The 16,600-nt window shown below is 44.1% G+C and overlaps 1 protein-coding gene across 3 annotated transcripts in view; it reads right to left on the bottom strand.

Moving 5' to 3' along the window:
• DAB2IP (DAB2 interacting protein) overlaps positions 1-16,600 on the bottom strand; it is a 210,444-nt gene that overhangs the window by 143,692 nt on the left and 50,152 nt on the right. The window lies entirely within an intron of this gene.

The raw sequence follows: 16,600 nt of genomic DNA, 5'->3' as shown, positions 1-16,600 counted from the left end.
AGAAAATAAAAAATAGACTACCCAGGCAAAAAAAAACTCACTCCACTTTTAGTTTTAAAAGGTCAGGTAAGAGATGAATTGTCCAGATTCTTTCACTGAACTCCTTCCACAGCCAGCACGAGAGGCCCCGAGGGACGGGCGGCAGAGGGCACTTCACAACGTCCCAAGGTCAGCCACTTCTCACCAGTTGGCAGATAACGGGAAACCTCATCACAGGGCGGTACAAACTGGAAAATGTTTGCACGATAGCTCTCTGTATTGTGTCCTGGTTTTGGTTTTCCCAGCCATTTGTGCAAAGTTCTTTGCGGTGTCCGGTGAAGCTGCAGGACCAGGCAGGTGGGCTGAGAACGAGCTGATCCCCGCTCAGCTGCAGCTTTTTCGGAGGTTTGTAAGCCCCCCGTGCTTGCACCGGGCTGAACCTTCAACAGCAAGAGGCAGGAACTGCTGGATTTGGGTACCTCAGTGTGACACCTCTACGTAGTGCTTCATGGGGGAAACAAAATCCCATATTTCTACAAAGACCAGGCCCCTCCTCATCACCAACCATCCACCTTCACTGCAGGATTTCATAAACTTACGCAGCCATGAAAAACACTCAAAGTTTACAAAATCTGTATTTTCTTATTTTGACGTTGAGTGGTGGAAACGTGATATTTCTCAGCTGAGAAAGACCCTGCCAGGACACGCAACAAGCCTCAGCCTTTAGCAAAGTCCATGCCTGGTTTTGAGGCCACACGTAAGGAATTCAACAGCTTTTAGGCAGCGCAGGAAGGAGCCAATCACCGGGGCAATGACAAGTTCAGGTCAAGGAGGGAGCTCCCAGCTGGACAGCAGAGGCGCCCAGGCCTGGCAGGGGGACCTTGCCCCACATTCCTCTGCCCGTCCACCAGGGCACCAGCAGCCACCACATCGCACAGCAGAGCGCAGCAAAAAGGGAAAGGCTCCAGTTACTACGCATCTGCCCTCATCTTATCCAGAATAATTTTTTTTTATATATATTTGGGTAGATCTACATGTGAAACAAAGCACAGGAACAACCAAAAACGTTTTCCAAGTGACCAGACTCGTCCTGTGCAGCGGATTCAGTTCGTAAATAGAGCTGGGAACATCTAAGGCTGGGAGGTCTGCAAACACCGAGGCTCAACGACAGATCTGTTGTAGACAAGAAGCCAAATATCCAGGTCTCTCTCTGTGCTTTTGTGTCCTAATAACTGAGCTGCTGGCTCTTAAGAGAAGCTTTTTACTATCACGCTTTTATCATTAGAGATGTCTTTAAAAGAGCCTATCCAATTTATTTTTGCCCTTTTATCATTCCCAAGAGCAAAAAAAAAAAGGCACTGATGGAAATGAAAGTTTAAACAAAACCATTTACAAAGCTCACCCAAATTCAGACGACCTCAAAGGGCCAGGGTCACCTGGGCTGGTTTTGCCTAATTGGAGCCAGGTGAGTTGTCCTCGAAGCACCTGGGATGCGGTGAGGCACAGACAGCGGTGATCTCCGGCCCGCTGTGGGCAGGTGGAAATGATCAGGAGGCAGGGGATGGTGGCCCTGCGCTCATTGTGTGCTCACTCGCTTGTACTTCAGCATCTGTTCCATGTTTAGGCGTTATTTTTCTAAAATCAACACAGTACCTTCAGGAACGTTCACGCAGGTGACCATAAAACAGGAGAAGTTAATGAGGGACTATAAACTATCATGACAAGAGAAAGCAGCCCTACAATAAAAGCATAAATGGCTGGGAGTTTGGTGCGAGTTGAGCCAGCTTGCCTCTGTCTCTCTCACTTCAACAAAGTTTTTGAAGGCTTTAAGTTCAGATGCTACAGAGCAGCAGGCACCAAAATGAATGACCCATCTGGGAGGGAATGTGACTGGTCTGGACCTTTCCAATTAATCCAGCACTATTTTTTTTTTCTTTCTTTTTTTTTTTTTTTTTTTCTTTTCCTTTCTGAAAGCCACATCCTGATACAAATGCTCTATTGTGTCTAGCAGAATCTACCACTTCCAAACGTTAGATATATTAACTGTTCTGGAGGAAAGCTGACAATATTAAAGTCTCTGTCTCTAAAATAACGCATCACAGTCTGGCTGTTCCCTCTAAAAAGCAGGAGGATGAGTTCAGTTGCTGGGCTCCGATGAATCTCTCCATAAGAAGAGCAAACAGAGCCAAACATAGCAGTGGTTTTGGGGCTGGTAACTCCTCCCCCCAAACACCGAACAGAAACCTAACCCATGAAATTAAATACCCACCAAAGCATAACGCCTCGGTAAGATATCCAGTCCCATACACCACTGAGATGGAGAGGAAAATTAGAGCATCCACAGGCAACCTCGCATCCGCTGTCATCCGTGTCTGTTAACCTGCTTATAAGCCCTCTTACTGCTGGATTTATTTCGCTCCTTTACCAAAACTAACAGCATGTGAATAAATTTTTAATTAGGACCAAAATAGGTTCTGGGACAGAGAGCTACACAAACATGGACTTGTTTGCTTTGACATCAAAAGGCGCAGGCTGCTGCCTGAGGGTTTGCGCAGCTACAGTGGGGCTGTTGGGTCCGCGGAGGCAGCCGGAGGCCCTGCCTCCCCAGTGGCTAACACTTGGCTTTTTTATCATTTGTTTATTGCTTAGTGCTGGGAAAATAATGACTGCATTTCAGAATGCACGTTCCCAAGGCAGCCCCTACCATTAAACCTCTTGCTTTCCCAAAGGGCTTTAGAGGGAAACAATCACTCCTCTTAACTCCCTCAGACGTTAAGGCAAGGAGCTTGGGTTCCTTATTCTGAGAGGGAAAGTTTCATGCTTGTCACGGGCCCAGCCCGGCCCCAAAAGCTCTGTTTGTAAAGGTATGGCATATGCTGACTTGTGAACTGAACTGAGGCTTTCAAAAGTTAAAATAATCAAATAAAAAAGTTCTTTTGCCTTGGCCAGTATAGGGAGGAATAGTGGACATCAGCTGGATTTCTAATTTCCAATTGGTCAATGAACTGCAGGCACATCATCAAGATGCTGAAAAAAAAGTCCGATTGCTGCCCTGATTTTCCTGTTACATGTAACTCCACTACTTCTGAGAGCGATTATATTTCTCTCACAATCTGAGGCAAAAGTAATATGGGAGTAATCTCTACCAAGTATCCGTACTTTTAAACAAAAGAGAAATACAGCAAAGCTCTTGCTGGATCTTAGTCCCTCTAAATTTGCCTGCTTGAATTTGCTTACAAGTTCATTGCAGTCTCCAGTTCAGCACAGTATGAAGCTGGAAGATTTCCAGGCTTATTGCCTCAAGGCTACTAGGGATATATAAGCTCTACATAGAGCCAGAGAGGAAGGTAATTTCCTTTGTGTAAGGATAACTTAACTTTCAATTCAGCTATACACATGCAAAGAGAAGTAGAACAGACTTTGGTTTTCAAGCAGCAGTGGAAAAGAAGTTTGCATTGAAACTATTCAATTCTATCCTTGTCCATGTCCTAACCTCCCAGCAGGCTGGCTTTCAAAAGGTCTTCTCTACCCCATCAGCACAGGGGGACGGGGTCCTCCCTGAAAAGTTTACCTGCTGCAATCTGAGCGGGGGCTTCCATGCTCCTACACCACCCCTCAAGGAAAAGAAAAAAAAAAAAAAGGCAAACAAACAACAAAACCAGCCAACAACAATAAAAGAAGCAATATTTTGAAGCGATTCCAGGTAAGAACATCCTCCAAACAGAAGAATATTCAGAAATGCATCAGGGAAATAAGTAAACTATACTTAACCTAGCAAGCTACTGGAGCCAGCTACTTATAAAAAAAATTAAAAGTCAGAAAAAAACTCTTAAAATTCTTCTGTTCAGGTAGAACGGACTTGATTTAAAAGTTTGTAAAGTACAATTCTCTTTTTTTTTTTTTTAATAAAAGAAACAATATAATGTTTTCTCATTTTAACTCCACTTATTAGAGAATCTACAGTGACATACTTGAAGACTTAACAAGGGAAATTTCATACACACAATAAAAGTGAAATACTTCTTTTCAATATTTTAATGGAAAACAACGATTATTTTAAGACCATGCAGAGACAAATTAATTTCCTTACTTCTTTAGGTGGATTGCAGCAGCTTTTTGATAGCCTTGCAACAAAGCAGTACACAGATTTGGAATCAGAATGAGAAACAAAGATATTAAATTTAAACATTGAATTAACTGTTCTCCATTTATTTATGAGGTAGCTACTCCATGGAATATTCTCGCTGTCTGTATGGTGATGAAATCCAAATGGAAGTGGGCAAGTTAATTTATCTAATATAGATATTTAATGACATTAATGAGTAGAAACGGCACTGCCAACATTAAAAAAGCAAGAGGAAGAATTTGTGTGTGGATAATGTAATATTAAATAAGAGTACAGGAGGTCTTGTATCAGTTAAATCAGGGCATGAATTCTTTTAGCATGAGTGTTCCCTAGATACAGGCTTATTTACAATCCTTAGCTATATATTTACTGCGGTGGTGCCCAGAGATCCCAAGATCAGTGTCACATTGTTTTGGGATCTGCTACACCACCAAATGAGAGACATTCCTTGTCCAAAGCACTCCTATCCTAGCTAAATGCACACATCATTGCACGCCCTGGAGGCAGAATAATTTCCATGCCCATTTCATGAATGGAGAACTGCAGCCCCAAGGGATTCAGGCAGGGCCACTGGGAAGGCTGTGGCAGAGCCAGGCGTGCACCCCTCAGCCCTCGCCCAAAGAATTAAAGGAGCTTCCTGGCGCTCTCAAGACAATCCCCTCGTAATGAATAAGCATTAAGCATAATAATATCTTTTTTTTTTCTACAGTATCTTTCATCCAACAGAGCACTGATGCTTTTGCAAATACTTGCTCAGCTCTTCCATGTACTTAAAACATACAGACTTTCTCTTCTTCACTCAGGTAAATATAAATCTCAAATGAAAGTGCCAACTGTTAAGCAGTAAAGTCAATTATTTGGTTTCTAATGCATAATGTCCTGATTTTGAGAAATACTTGTCATATATTTAGAAAATATGAACACAGAGTTTGTCAAATATCACGCACAAAGACGGAAGCACGAGAAATAAAACCAGAGCCTAGGAATTCTACCTCTAATTCCCAACAAATCTGCCGACCAAGGAGCTGAGTGTTGAACCACACCATTTCATTTCTCTATAGAGCAGGCAGCTTCTAGACAGTGGGGATTCGGTACAACACACCAGCTCTGGCAGTGTGGAACGGGCAAAGAGAAGGTCAACAAACATGTTGTTCGTTGTGCTGGAGGGACGTGGAGTGCCTGGTGAAAAACACGTAGGAAGGGCCGCTCAGTCCCCAGGCAGGTTACAGGAACGCCAGCGAGAACCCGATCGGAGGCGCTTCCTGCGCCACGCAACGAGCTCGGTGCTGCAAGGGAACAGGGAAGAAGCCCAGAGCCTGACCTCAGAGCTGAGCGCTTCCTGACCACTTCCCAGCAGAACAATAGAGCTAAAGAACACAAACCTTCCCAAAGCAGCTTCCAGCTAGCTGGGGGAGACCAAAATAAAATCAGTTAACTTACTCTAAAGTTATTGACATGTATTCCTAATAACAAAGGATGCTCTACTCGGGTAACTTGGTTTATAACCTGACTGGCAGCGATGCTAATAAAATTTAGGAAATCCAAATCTCTCTTAAGATTTGTGCTATGGATTCCCATAGAACTCATTAAGGACTTTAATGCATGAAGTCCAACACAAATTGATGAAGAAACTTTTGCCAGAATCACACATCCAATGCCTCAAAAGAGTCTGCTGCTTTAAATAACTCAAGAGAAAAACAAAAAAACAGCACATGAACATACAATCTCCATTGTATAGCAAAAATTCCCAGAGCAAACATCCCAGCAAAACGAAAACTCTTGTACAAAGTAACACATTGAACAAAGCCCCCCATACAGAGATGGGAACAGCACAACACTTCCTAGCACCATGCGTCCTCCATGAGTAGCTGCTCGGAGGAAATATTTGCTTAAGCCCGATTATTCTTTACAAAAAGCTTATTACTAAAATAAAATGTTAACAATGATTCATTGAGTGATTAACAGAGTAACTTCAGCTCTGGGTTTCCAAAGATCTCCCATTTCCTCCTCCAAGACAAAATTAAAGCACTACGCTGTTATGACCTCTGCAAGCTGACCCGTGGGGTCTGCTGTGAACTCAGCTTACAGCCAACTGAAATGTATTCACTGAACTGCTTTTATTCCGTCTGAACACAGTCGAGCTAGCACTGCTATTTACAGGGGTCACCTCGCTAGCCAGACTAAAACAAACAGACTTCCTTTTAGCAGGAGGATCCAGCCACACAGAATCCCCCCCGACAGCCAACAGCAACTCTCACTCAGAGCAGAGGGAGCCACGCAATGCACACCCAAACGAGCACAAGACATTTTCTCAATGGGAGAAGGAAGAAAGTTGTAAGGTTTGTTCAGAGATGATTCACCTCAGCCTCATAATACAACTGCTCAGAAATTCTGTATTTACAGTAACAGACAATGATGGGATTTTTTTTCCCAGATTTGTGCTAATATTAACCACCACATTTACCATATGGCAGTGTGATTTTTTTCCTTGCAGTTATTATTATTTTATAGATTTTTTGTTCAAGTCAAATACTGAGAAAAAATATTTGGTCAAAAATGTTTTTATTATGATTTCAATGGGCAATAAAAGTTCTTTTACGTCAGTCCCTAAGGTGATAGAAGTCTGGCATCACTGGCTTGGTATGCCAAACGTGTTGTTATAAGCAGAAGCATCAGCTATTTTTTGCGTGTTCTGACATAGTGGTTTTCCTATGTGGTGTGCTGAAAGGCCAGGAAAATTGATCAACCTTTCAGAAAGTTGCTGCAGGGCATCATTATCCTTGTTTGCATGGAAATCTGCTCTGTTCCAACTCCAGGTGGGGAGAAGACTTTTACAGGTGGTAGGGCCGTTTAGTAGCTGACTTTGTGCACAAACAGCATTTACCTATCCGAGGAATCCAGCTCGCTGCGAGGGAAGCAGATACTTTCCTACTCACCTACTGCTGTGCAGATGTTTCCAAAGTGCTATATAAGGGCACGTGAGATTTACACAGCGGTGTGAATCAACACTTGGGGTGTTTAATCTCATGGTAACATCGCACTGAAAGCAACATCTCTGTTGACAAGTGGAAGGAAAGATTAAATTGTTTACACATGCTACGTAAAGCTTACTTCCTGATTCATTAATAGATGAGACCCTTCTATTCAAGTTTAAATGCCTGATAATGATCGTACACTCCTATAACAAATCTCCGATTTATATACACACAATTCAAACTTCATTTTCCATGTGACAGGTTATCTTCTTCCTTTCCTTGCCACATCATTTGCAAAGTATATTACAACTACAGTTGCTTGTTTTACTTGTTTTTTGGCACCAGAATAGACTCCTAAGGAATGTTTTTGGCAAGTATGCTCTTTAGCCATCTTCCTTATCAGACTTACATGACAGTGTATCACAGAAAACACCATCCATTTTAAAAGCTTACCCTGTTAACAAGTTAAAAAAATAAATAAAATGTAGCTATTGTTTTTAAAGACTGCTTTACAAAACCAACTGGAAATCCTTCAATCAATTTTAAATACCACTGGGAGCTCATTTTAATTTACGTTCTTCCTTCTGGCATGAAGTCTAAGCACAGCAACACAGTACTGGTCTGAAAGAAGTTACTGTTCAAGTTCAGTATATCCCAGAAAGCGAAGACCCTCCTTAAAACAGCACAGACACGATAAACAATCTAAGGGCCGCACCAGGGACGGGATATTGTGAATGTGGAACTGTGCTGAAATCAGCTAACCTTTCCAGTCCCCAAGCTCTGCTGTGTCACGATCCACCTCTGCAACTGGTCACACCACCAGGGCTAGGTCTCAAGCACCTCACAAGCCCTGTGCAGAGATCTGGTTGATGATCTGATAAGTGACACTCCAAACTAAAATGTCAGAAATGGTGTGTTTTTTTTAAATAGTTGGGTTTCTTAAAACACTCTGCCTAAGAGACACAGATCATTGTCCTTGGTTTACCTGGACAGCAATGCAGGAATCATTTCCTTATTCCCCATCTTAACACAAGTAACTTGGTCCTCAGCCCGTGTGCTGAGCCTCACAACAACAGGTACTTACATCCATTATTTTCAGCAGAGAAGGAAATGCAAACACCTGCTACAGCCGAAAACGCAAGATTTCCAAACAAATTCTACAAAGAATGAGATATTCAACATGAATTTAATAAAAATCACAATGGAGCCTGCAGCACGCAAGCAATGCATAGTTCATCAGTACATGACAGTGCAAAGAGCCCTGCTGCACTGCCCACTGCAGCACAGCCCTTACAGAAACTATACCGTCAGCCTTTGGTAACCCCAGTCTAACTCCAAACTCTACCTATCTTTTTCTTTCTAAATCATCCCCAGGACAAGAGCAGAATCTCTTTTGAAATGTAAAGGCTCTGTAATAAAATTTAGGAACAACATATGGTACAAATATCAAGCGTGAACATCTCTTCCCATCTTGTACGTTTCAAAGACTGTGCAAACAGCACTTTTCCCTCGTTTTGATCCTGCAGCCAAAATGAGTCATCTGTGAACAATTATGGCTCTGGCAGGGGCCTGACTGTTTGAGAATGAAAGGAAACACTTTATTATTGAAATGAACAGTATGCCAAGCCAAGAGGCGACTGCAGAGAAATGTTAAGAGTCCTTTGTCCTCCTTCAGCCAGCAAAATGGAAAGCACTGGATGCAGCACCCTCCTCTCAGATGCCGATAACACCTAATTGCACTATGGGCCGTGTAAAAGCATGAGGAAGTGCGAGCTGGGGAGAAGAGCAGTACGTACAGGGCCCAAAAAGAAACAGAGAGCCACAAAGCAGGAGGCCTGGCTTAAGGAAGTGTTGGTTATTCCTGGCTTAGTCCTCCCAGAGGAGCAGTGAACGCATTAAAGGAACGTACAGAGGCCACAGAGCTGCAATCCCAAACTATTCACAGGCTGTTGTGAGTTCGGCACAGGGTGAGTCTTACAGGCTCTTTGGAAAGGGAATGAATGGAATTCCACGGGATGAGAAGCAGCAGCACCAGGACTGTTCGGCAGGGACACTGATCCTCCACTTGTAGCTCTTCAGCACTGAGATCTCCGGAGCTGTAGGGGTAACCGCACAGTGCAGGCTGCTCACAGAGGTGGGCAGGGCAGCTAGCAGTGGTACTTGGCAATGGTACAAGCAGAGGGTTAAAAATTGGGCTATGAACTACATACGAGCAAATCATTTCCAATACATTCTCATCTTTCTTTCCAAGAGCAGCTTGCAGAGGGAGGAGGTACATTATGGTAATCCTCGCTCAGTGCCTAGAGGCTCTTTAAAGGCTGTTAGAGTTGATAGGATGAGAGGAGAGAGCAGTGTTCACAGGACGGAGAGCGGAGATTCCCCGGTCACCCCCCAGCTCTCCCAGCCCGAGGCTGCAGCCCCGGGGCTCTGCTGCCCCCCGCCGGCCCCACAGCGCCGGCTCCGCGGGGAGCCCCCGGGAACCCCCGGGACCCCCCTCCATGGGCACCCCCTGCGCTGTCTGCACCGGCCCCAGAACACAGCCTAAGCGGGCAGGTCACGTTTTCTCCCGAGATCTGTTTTCCCCTTAAAAGCCCTCCTCGAAGAGCTCTTGGCGGAGCTGAGAGATCATTTTTCTTCCCCCAGAAAGCAGGAACTGAAATACCAGGGCCAGGCCTCTCGCACGTGTTGTTTTAGCTGAGTAAAATTTGCCTTTGGCATTAAAGGCCACCTAGAAGATAAACACAAGGTCGCGCTCTGCGTTTGCTGCTCAGGCATTTTCATACCCACGTTCTAAAGGCGCTTCACCCAAAATTGCCTCTGGTTTACCTGCAGGAACCCCCCAGGGGTCCCCGGCTGAGCTGCTCCAGCCCTGAAACAAGGCGGTATTTGATCGCTTCCACTGCGGAATTTTACCCACTGCTGGGCTTGCATTTCCTTAAAACACTTCCAGCTCCAAGGAAAGGAAAACAAACACATTTGTTTTGCAGTAATAACTAAATAAGACACACGAAAGGCAGGGAAAAGGTCCAGGTGAGAGGCACGGCACAGCCCAGCAGGAAGCAGCAGCAGCACTCAGATCCTTCCCGTGCTGTCGGCCAGGAGCTGGGGCAGGTTCCCTGGTGCTGTACCTGCGGGAGGACGGTCACACATCCCAGACACAGAGGCAAAGCCGGGATCTGGCCTGCACTGCATTTTTCATTTTGTTCATGAAAAAGGAGTCGATCTTGTAGGATGCTGAGCAGTCTGAATTCAGCTAGCAAAACTCTCACACACGTGCTTAATTTCCAGAATATGACTCTTCTCAATAAAGCCTGAGCACTATAGGTTTCATTACTTCCATCTGTAATAGCACACAGTCCTAAATATGCTCAAAATCTTTCACCCACATCAGTTCCTGGCCATAACGAGGGCTTTACAGCACTGCAGGGTAACTTTCCCAGCTTTCCCCACCTGCTTTTTTTCCATGGCATGCTACAAAGCATGAGGAATTAATAATTGCTAATCCAATGACTGTAATACTTTACTGCATACAACTGCCTTAAACATGTGCTAGCAACAAACGATGCCGGAGTCCTAGATAGAACTCGATGTCTAAAAGCTGCCTCTGCTTTCAGAGATGCATCACATGCAACAGCCAGATGCCAAACACCCTGTGCCCAAGCCAGGCCTTTGTAAAGGAGCAGCCTGACTCGAGAGGCAAGCAGAGGACAGAGACCAGAGTTGTGCTGCTCCAGCTTTGCCCCAGTCACCGCAGGACTTGGAGCAAGCCGTAGGGTGCCTGTTTCCCTACTAAAAAGGGACCAGAGAAGTATTTTAGCTCTAACGAGTTACACGGCTTATTGCTGCAACGTCCTTTGAGAGCCTTGAACAGGGTAAGAATCAAGAAGGACGTGGGCCCATTAGACGATCCAGCTGCCGGACTCCAAGTCACCTCCCAGCCCTGCTGGGACATTACACCCAGCCCCTGCTGATTTTCCCCTTGCTCAGTGGAAGAAGGGGCACCAAGCTGAAGCACGCAGCGCGGTTCTGGCGTAGCCTGCCTCATCTCGAGCAATGCTATCACCCACTTGTCCTGGTGGAGCACACTGCACAAGATGACTAAGAAAAATCTCACCAAGTGAAGAGGAGAAAAGAGGCTGGTGGAGCTGCTGGCTACCTGCCAAGTCTCTACACTCTGGTTTTTCATTTTTAGTTTCTGCTCTTTGCTGGAAACTTTCTACTTATGCTCTGGTTTCCACGGCAACTGCATTTCTTGCCTTTCTTCTCTAGCATTAAATTTTTTATTTGATTTCCCTTCTTCCCAAGACAAGACTTTCTTTTCCTTTTGAAAAAAAGAATTAAGTGTTGTCTTCTCTTTGGTTGCTGATATTTTAAAGGAGGTGAGAGAGACTTCACTCTCGATCTGACGGTGCATCTGTACATAACATCAGCAGAGAGGTAACCTTCAAAGTGGGAATGTCAGGGGATTCCCTTGCAGTAAGCCCACTTACCATAGCTATCTTACAGGTAACAAGGTTACTACGTGCAGGAGTTCCAGATACTGAGGAGTCCAACATTAAAAGGAAAAAAAAAAAAAAAAAAAAGGCTGTTTTTCTTATGAGGCCAGACCTGGCCATTTTTTCTACAGCTAAATATTCTATTTTGTTTAAAAGCATTACTCATGATTCCTGAGCAGTCTCAGGAGAATACATAAATAGCTTTAAAATGTATCTGCATTAGGAAGGCGGCCTTCAGTTCCTCCAATCCGTAAGGGCATTCACAGATTTTCACTGACGCTCTCCTCACTTGGCTGGGAGTGGTGCTAAAGGCAGGGGACGAGCTGAAGGGACCCTGCCCCTGCTGCTGGTGATCTGCCCAAGAGCAGTGCCACGCATAACCTCACACCAAGTGCACAGAGACAAAAATCCCCCTCTCTTGGACCTTAAGCTAATTAATTTGTCTTTCCCTTGCCATGCTGGGACTGAATTAATCTGACAACCTGAATTAATTTGAGAATGAAAAAATCATCAGAATAGCAAGTTTGGATTAGATTTAGTCGTCTGATTTTTCCAGGCGTTAGGTTTGTCATAAGCAGGAACAGTTTACATGCTGCAAAGCACCAAAATAACGCAGGTTTTCATTCCATTTCACTACGAGATCCTCTCCACATCTATATTCTCCAGCACATTCAGGCCATAAACTGACCCTTCTGTGTAGCTGTAGATTACAAGGTTTTCAGTCTTATCTCTGCCTGTTGGGATTTCACAGTAAATTCTTTCAGGACTGAATAATTAAAAGAAGCAAAAATATAGCATTTGGCTCACATGAAAACACAAACAAATCTGTCCATGGGTGCTATCTTGTTTGCAGCACATGTGCACAGATTTCCATGTAGGATTGAGGCTTAGTGCTCTGTTTGTTTAGATTTTTCATTACTCAGTACTGCAAGCATAAGGTAAATTACTCTATAAAGACCAAAACTGGAACAACTCTAAAAGTGAGCTGACCTTATGACCATTCTAAATAATTCTTTAACCCCATTTTGCAGGTTAGGGATTCTTACTACTCAGAAAGAATAAGGGAAATGGGTACGGTGTAAGTAGTTCTGTTTTCCATACTTCCCTCCTCTTCTTGAATTCCTTCCTCCGATGAACATCAAGGCCAGGAATTCACAGGATCTTGTAAAAATCTGGCCATATTCAGTGTGTTTGGCAGCCAAGCTATTTTAATTGTCAGATATTAAATTTATCTGCCAAGACCCACATTGTAAAATCTCATTACGACACGCACTGCGCATAAATTCCTCATCCATTGGTTAACTGCAGGCCAGAGCCCCCCGATTCAGCTAACGGTCAGAAGAAAAGTTTGACAAAGCTAAGCACGGCCTCTGTTTCCTTCCCTCTAGGCTGACAGGACTAGGGAACTCCAAGAACTGCCTTAGGCACAGCCCCCGAGATTGCAGCCGTAATGTGTCATTTCTGTGGCCACAGGCAGGTTTCGTGTCTCCAGTGCTTCAGCTCCCAAAGCGGGATTGATTTAGACAGGCAGCAGCTTCCTCAGCTGCTGTGCTGAGGTGAGAACAGCCAGGCTGCCCCCTGCTCCTCTCCTCGATTTAATGATTTGCTGGCCAGACCACAGAGAGCGCCTCAGTACTTCATAGAGCCATGCGGCGTGATTTGTTGGTTGCTGCTCCTCATCTGTAATTGCAGTGGGGAAGGCTGATCAATCACCGGAGCTTCCTAATACAACGTTTTGATATACAGCAATGAAGAGGCTTCAACCTGGCCTATCTTTTTTGAAAACATTCTAATCTTTCAAATAAAGATCTGAAAGCTATCCAAAGAGCAGGTCTGGGGAAGGCTGGGAATCGTGTAGGGCTTGCACTGCCTGACCCCACGGAATGTAGCCGCTCCCTCAGAGAGCAGAACGAGCGCTCCCTTCGCTTACTGCATCGGCAAGAAGAGGCTGAAAATAAAATGAACAAATCTTCACCACTGTAAGCGTTAACACCGAACTCTCAAGTCATGGAATCAACATACTTTTGTTGATGCTGCTGGTCTGATTGCTTTGTGGGTGTCAGAGGACACTCCTTTAATCCCACTGCACTTCCCCGTTGAACACAGCCTTCCTCTACAAATGCTTCTGCACTATTTCCGTGTCCTTCTGCATCAGGGTACGTGCACGTACACAGACACACAAATTCTTATAGGCGACCACATCTAAAACTCTGATGACATTTCAAAAGCAAAAAAGTAACATTATAAACCAGAGTGTCACTGACATAGCACAGAATCGTACTCCTTTGTTGCTTCTCTTACTGCACTGAGCTGGAAGGCTCACCCCTTCAAGTACTTTAAGGGAAAGCAGGGGTTGTTGAACCAAAACACACTTGAAGGCAGACGGACACAAACCTGGAATGCAAACATTTCGGTCACTCCTCACACTGAATATTGTTGGTAATACACAAGTCAGTGAACAAACAAGAAACGGCATGGCTGTTTGATCACCATTACCAATGTTTCCTCGCCTCTGTGACGTGTAAGCTGAAAATCCTTCCCAGGTATCAGAGCCTCATTTACTCTGCTCAGGGCACTTCTTGATCATGGTCGCTTTTAAGGAAAAAGATCGAACAAGCAGGGAAGGACTCTCGTTTGTCTCATTCCATGCTATCAGCTGGTGTTTACTGAATTCTGCACAGGTCACTCGGTGAGCTGTACGTTGGTATGTGGATCTTCACTCTGCTACTGATCTTCAGTGCATTTGTAATTAAAGAAAAGGATTAAGAGGGACTGTCCCAGAATAACAGAATTGTAGCCTGTAATTGGAATCCTGCAGCACCGTGGTGTCATTAATCACATTTATTATGGTGCTGCCTAGGGAATGGGGACTCTGACTCGCAAAGCACCGACGAGCATACAGTGGTGTCTCTGGCCAAAGGGAAGTCGGAGCGCTGCACTCTGACAGGCAGCAATTCACAAACTCAGAGTATCAACAGCCCTAGTGTCAGGAAGATAGAGAGCAGGTGGGGAACAAGCTCAAGTGCCTGCAAGAGGAAGAGCCTCATCCTACGTGCATAGCTGTACAAACGTACAGCCCTGCGGGGGAGAGAGGGTGCTTCACCTCCCATTCCCTTTGGGTACACACAGAGCCCCGGATTCCAGCAGTGACACCCAAGTGAGGGCACAAAAATAAACCCCAACGCTTTGTCTTCCATGCAGCTTTCAGATTGAACTACACGCACGTGGGGCCTTCTGCTCACAGAACAGACTATTCTGGGATGTGTCTTCAGATAAAGATTGGGACAAATTATTATCAAATAGCACAACCAGTTAGTCCCCAGTGGGATGTCAGAGTCTCTGGAGGTAAAAAGCATGACTGAAGGGGATTCCTGGGTAGCTGTGCTGTGTATCTCTACAATCCTCACTGTCCTCATTATTCCCTCTACCAAATTTTACAACTTTTTCTAACTGCACTGTTACCATCACACCTTCCCAATAATGTCCATATTTTAATTGCTCTCATTAATTTCCCGGGGTTTAACAGAATACAATCTTAAGACAATTTATTGAGACGATTAAAATTTGGAAAACAAGCTTCTCCGTGCTCCATAAAGCACAGCAAATTTATTTGCTGCAGTCAGTAAAACTCTGCTGCCTAAAGCTGTGCAGTAACTCAGCAGAGCTTGAGCAGTAACTGTGGGACCCTTAAAGTTGAACAATTCAGACAATCAATTAGAGCTCAGCTTGGGCCCTCGGGGGCTGGCTGCAGAAACATCACGGGTTAAAGTGGCTTCTACACATAGAGAAGCAGGAAAGGATTGGGAAAATAAAAGCTTAGCAAAAGTTTGGAGAGTTGATGGTTAGTTTGTTGTTCAGCTGCTGGATATGACCTTGTTATGCCTGAGTCTGGTCACCAGAAGTGGCTTCTTGGCATCATATCCTTCAAAGCTCTTGTGGAGAAATCAAGGCAAACTGTAACCTCTAAGGCTCACCAAGAAACAATTACCGAAGAGATCACCGATATATTTAATGAACACAAAATACACAACTGCGAAGCCTGAGGTTTTTAAACAAGACAAAGTGATAAAGTGACAGGAGCACTCTTCTATCCCTACCATGGTCTGCTGCAGGATGTTGAAAGAGTCATTTTGCTTCTCTCCAAAGACATTTCAAAATGCACCATAAGATAATACATAGATCTGTTGTAATACGTGTAATCTCTCTTTTTTTTTTTTTTTTTTTAATGTCTGACAGTTAAATAAGTTCAAGTTTAGTTTTGATAGATTCTTCATCCCCCAAATCAAAAAGAAAACAGCTGGAAACATTACCAATTTGTAAGAAGGCTGCAAGCGCTTGGATACCCCACCCTCAAGCCGCAGAGCATGTATTTATTCAAGGAAATCACTTTATTCAAAACAGACCACCAGAAAAAGAGCTTGTCTTTAGACTGCCTCAAAGAAGAGATGTCACACTAGGTATTTTTGCAGTTACTTATAGAACAGCCAGTTGTTTGAAGCTATCTGTCTCTCAGATGTAATTATTAAGTGACTTGAAAACACAATCAGCCTGAGTACCAATAAATGTGGTTTATATACCGAACAAGCAGCACTGGCAGGTTATAAATTGCAGAAGTAATGTCACACCAGAGTTCAACTTTCTGCTTAGTCACACTTTACTGCTCCAGCACTGTACAAAATAACCCCGGCTTTCATTACTAATAAAACACAACATTAATTGCTCAAAATAATAGCAGCCTTGAAACTGTGCCCAACCAGTCAACCAGTGCACCATGCTGGCTTTTTTTTTTATTATTATTTTTAACCTATGTGGTAACCTCAAACCGACTGCTAGTTATTTCTTTAAAGGCAGCTGCACCACGCGCAGGTTTCTTTCAGGTCTCTGAAATATCCAATCCAAAGTAGCTGTTCAGAACCTGCAGACGACAGCAAAATCTCTAGTCACAACATTCCTACTGAAACAGTTAGATTGATGGCAAACGGCTCATTTCTCCAGCTGGATCTGTGATAAAGAATAGTCAATTT

The sequence above is a fragment of the Anas platyrhynchos genome, chromosome 18 (assembly GCF_047663525.1).
Source record: "Anas platyrhynchos isolate ZD024472 breed Pekin duck chromosome 18, IASCAAS_PekinDuck_T2T, whole genome shotgun sequence".
Classification (NCBI taxonomy): domain Eukaryota; kingdom Metazoa; phylum Chordata; class Aves; order Anseriformes; family Anatidae; genus Anas; species Anas platyrhynchos.
This window is presented reverse-complemented; position numbering and strand designations above follow the sequence as displayed.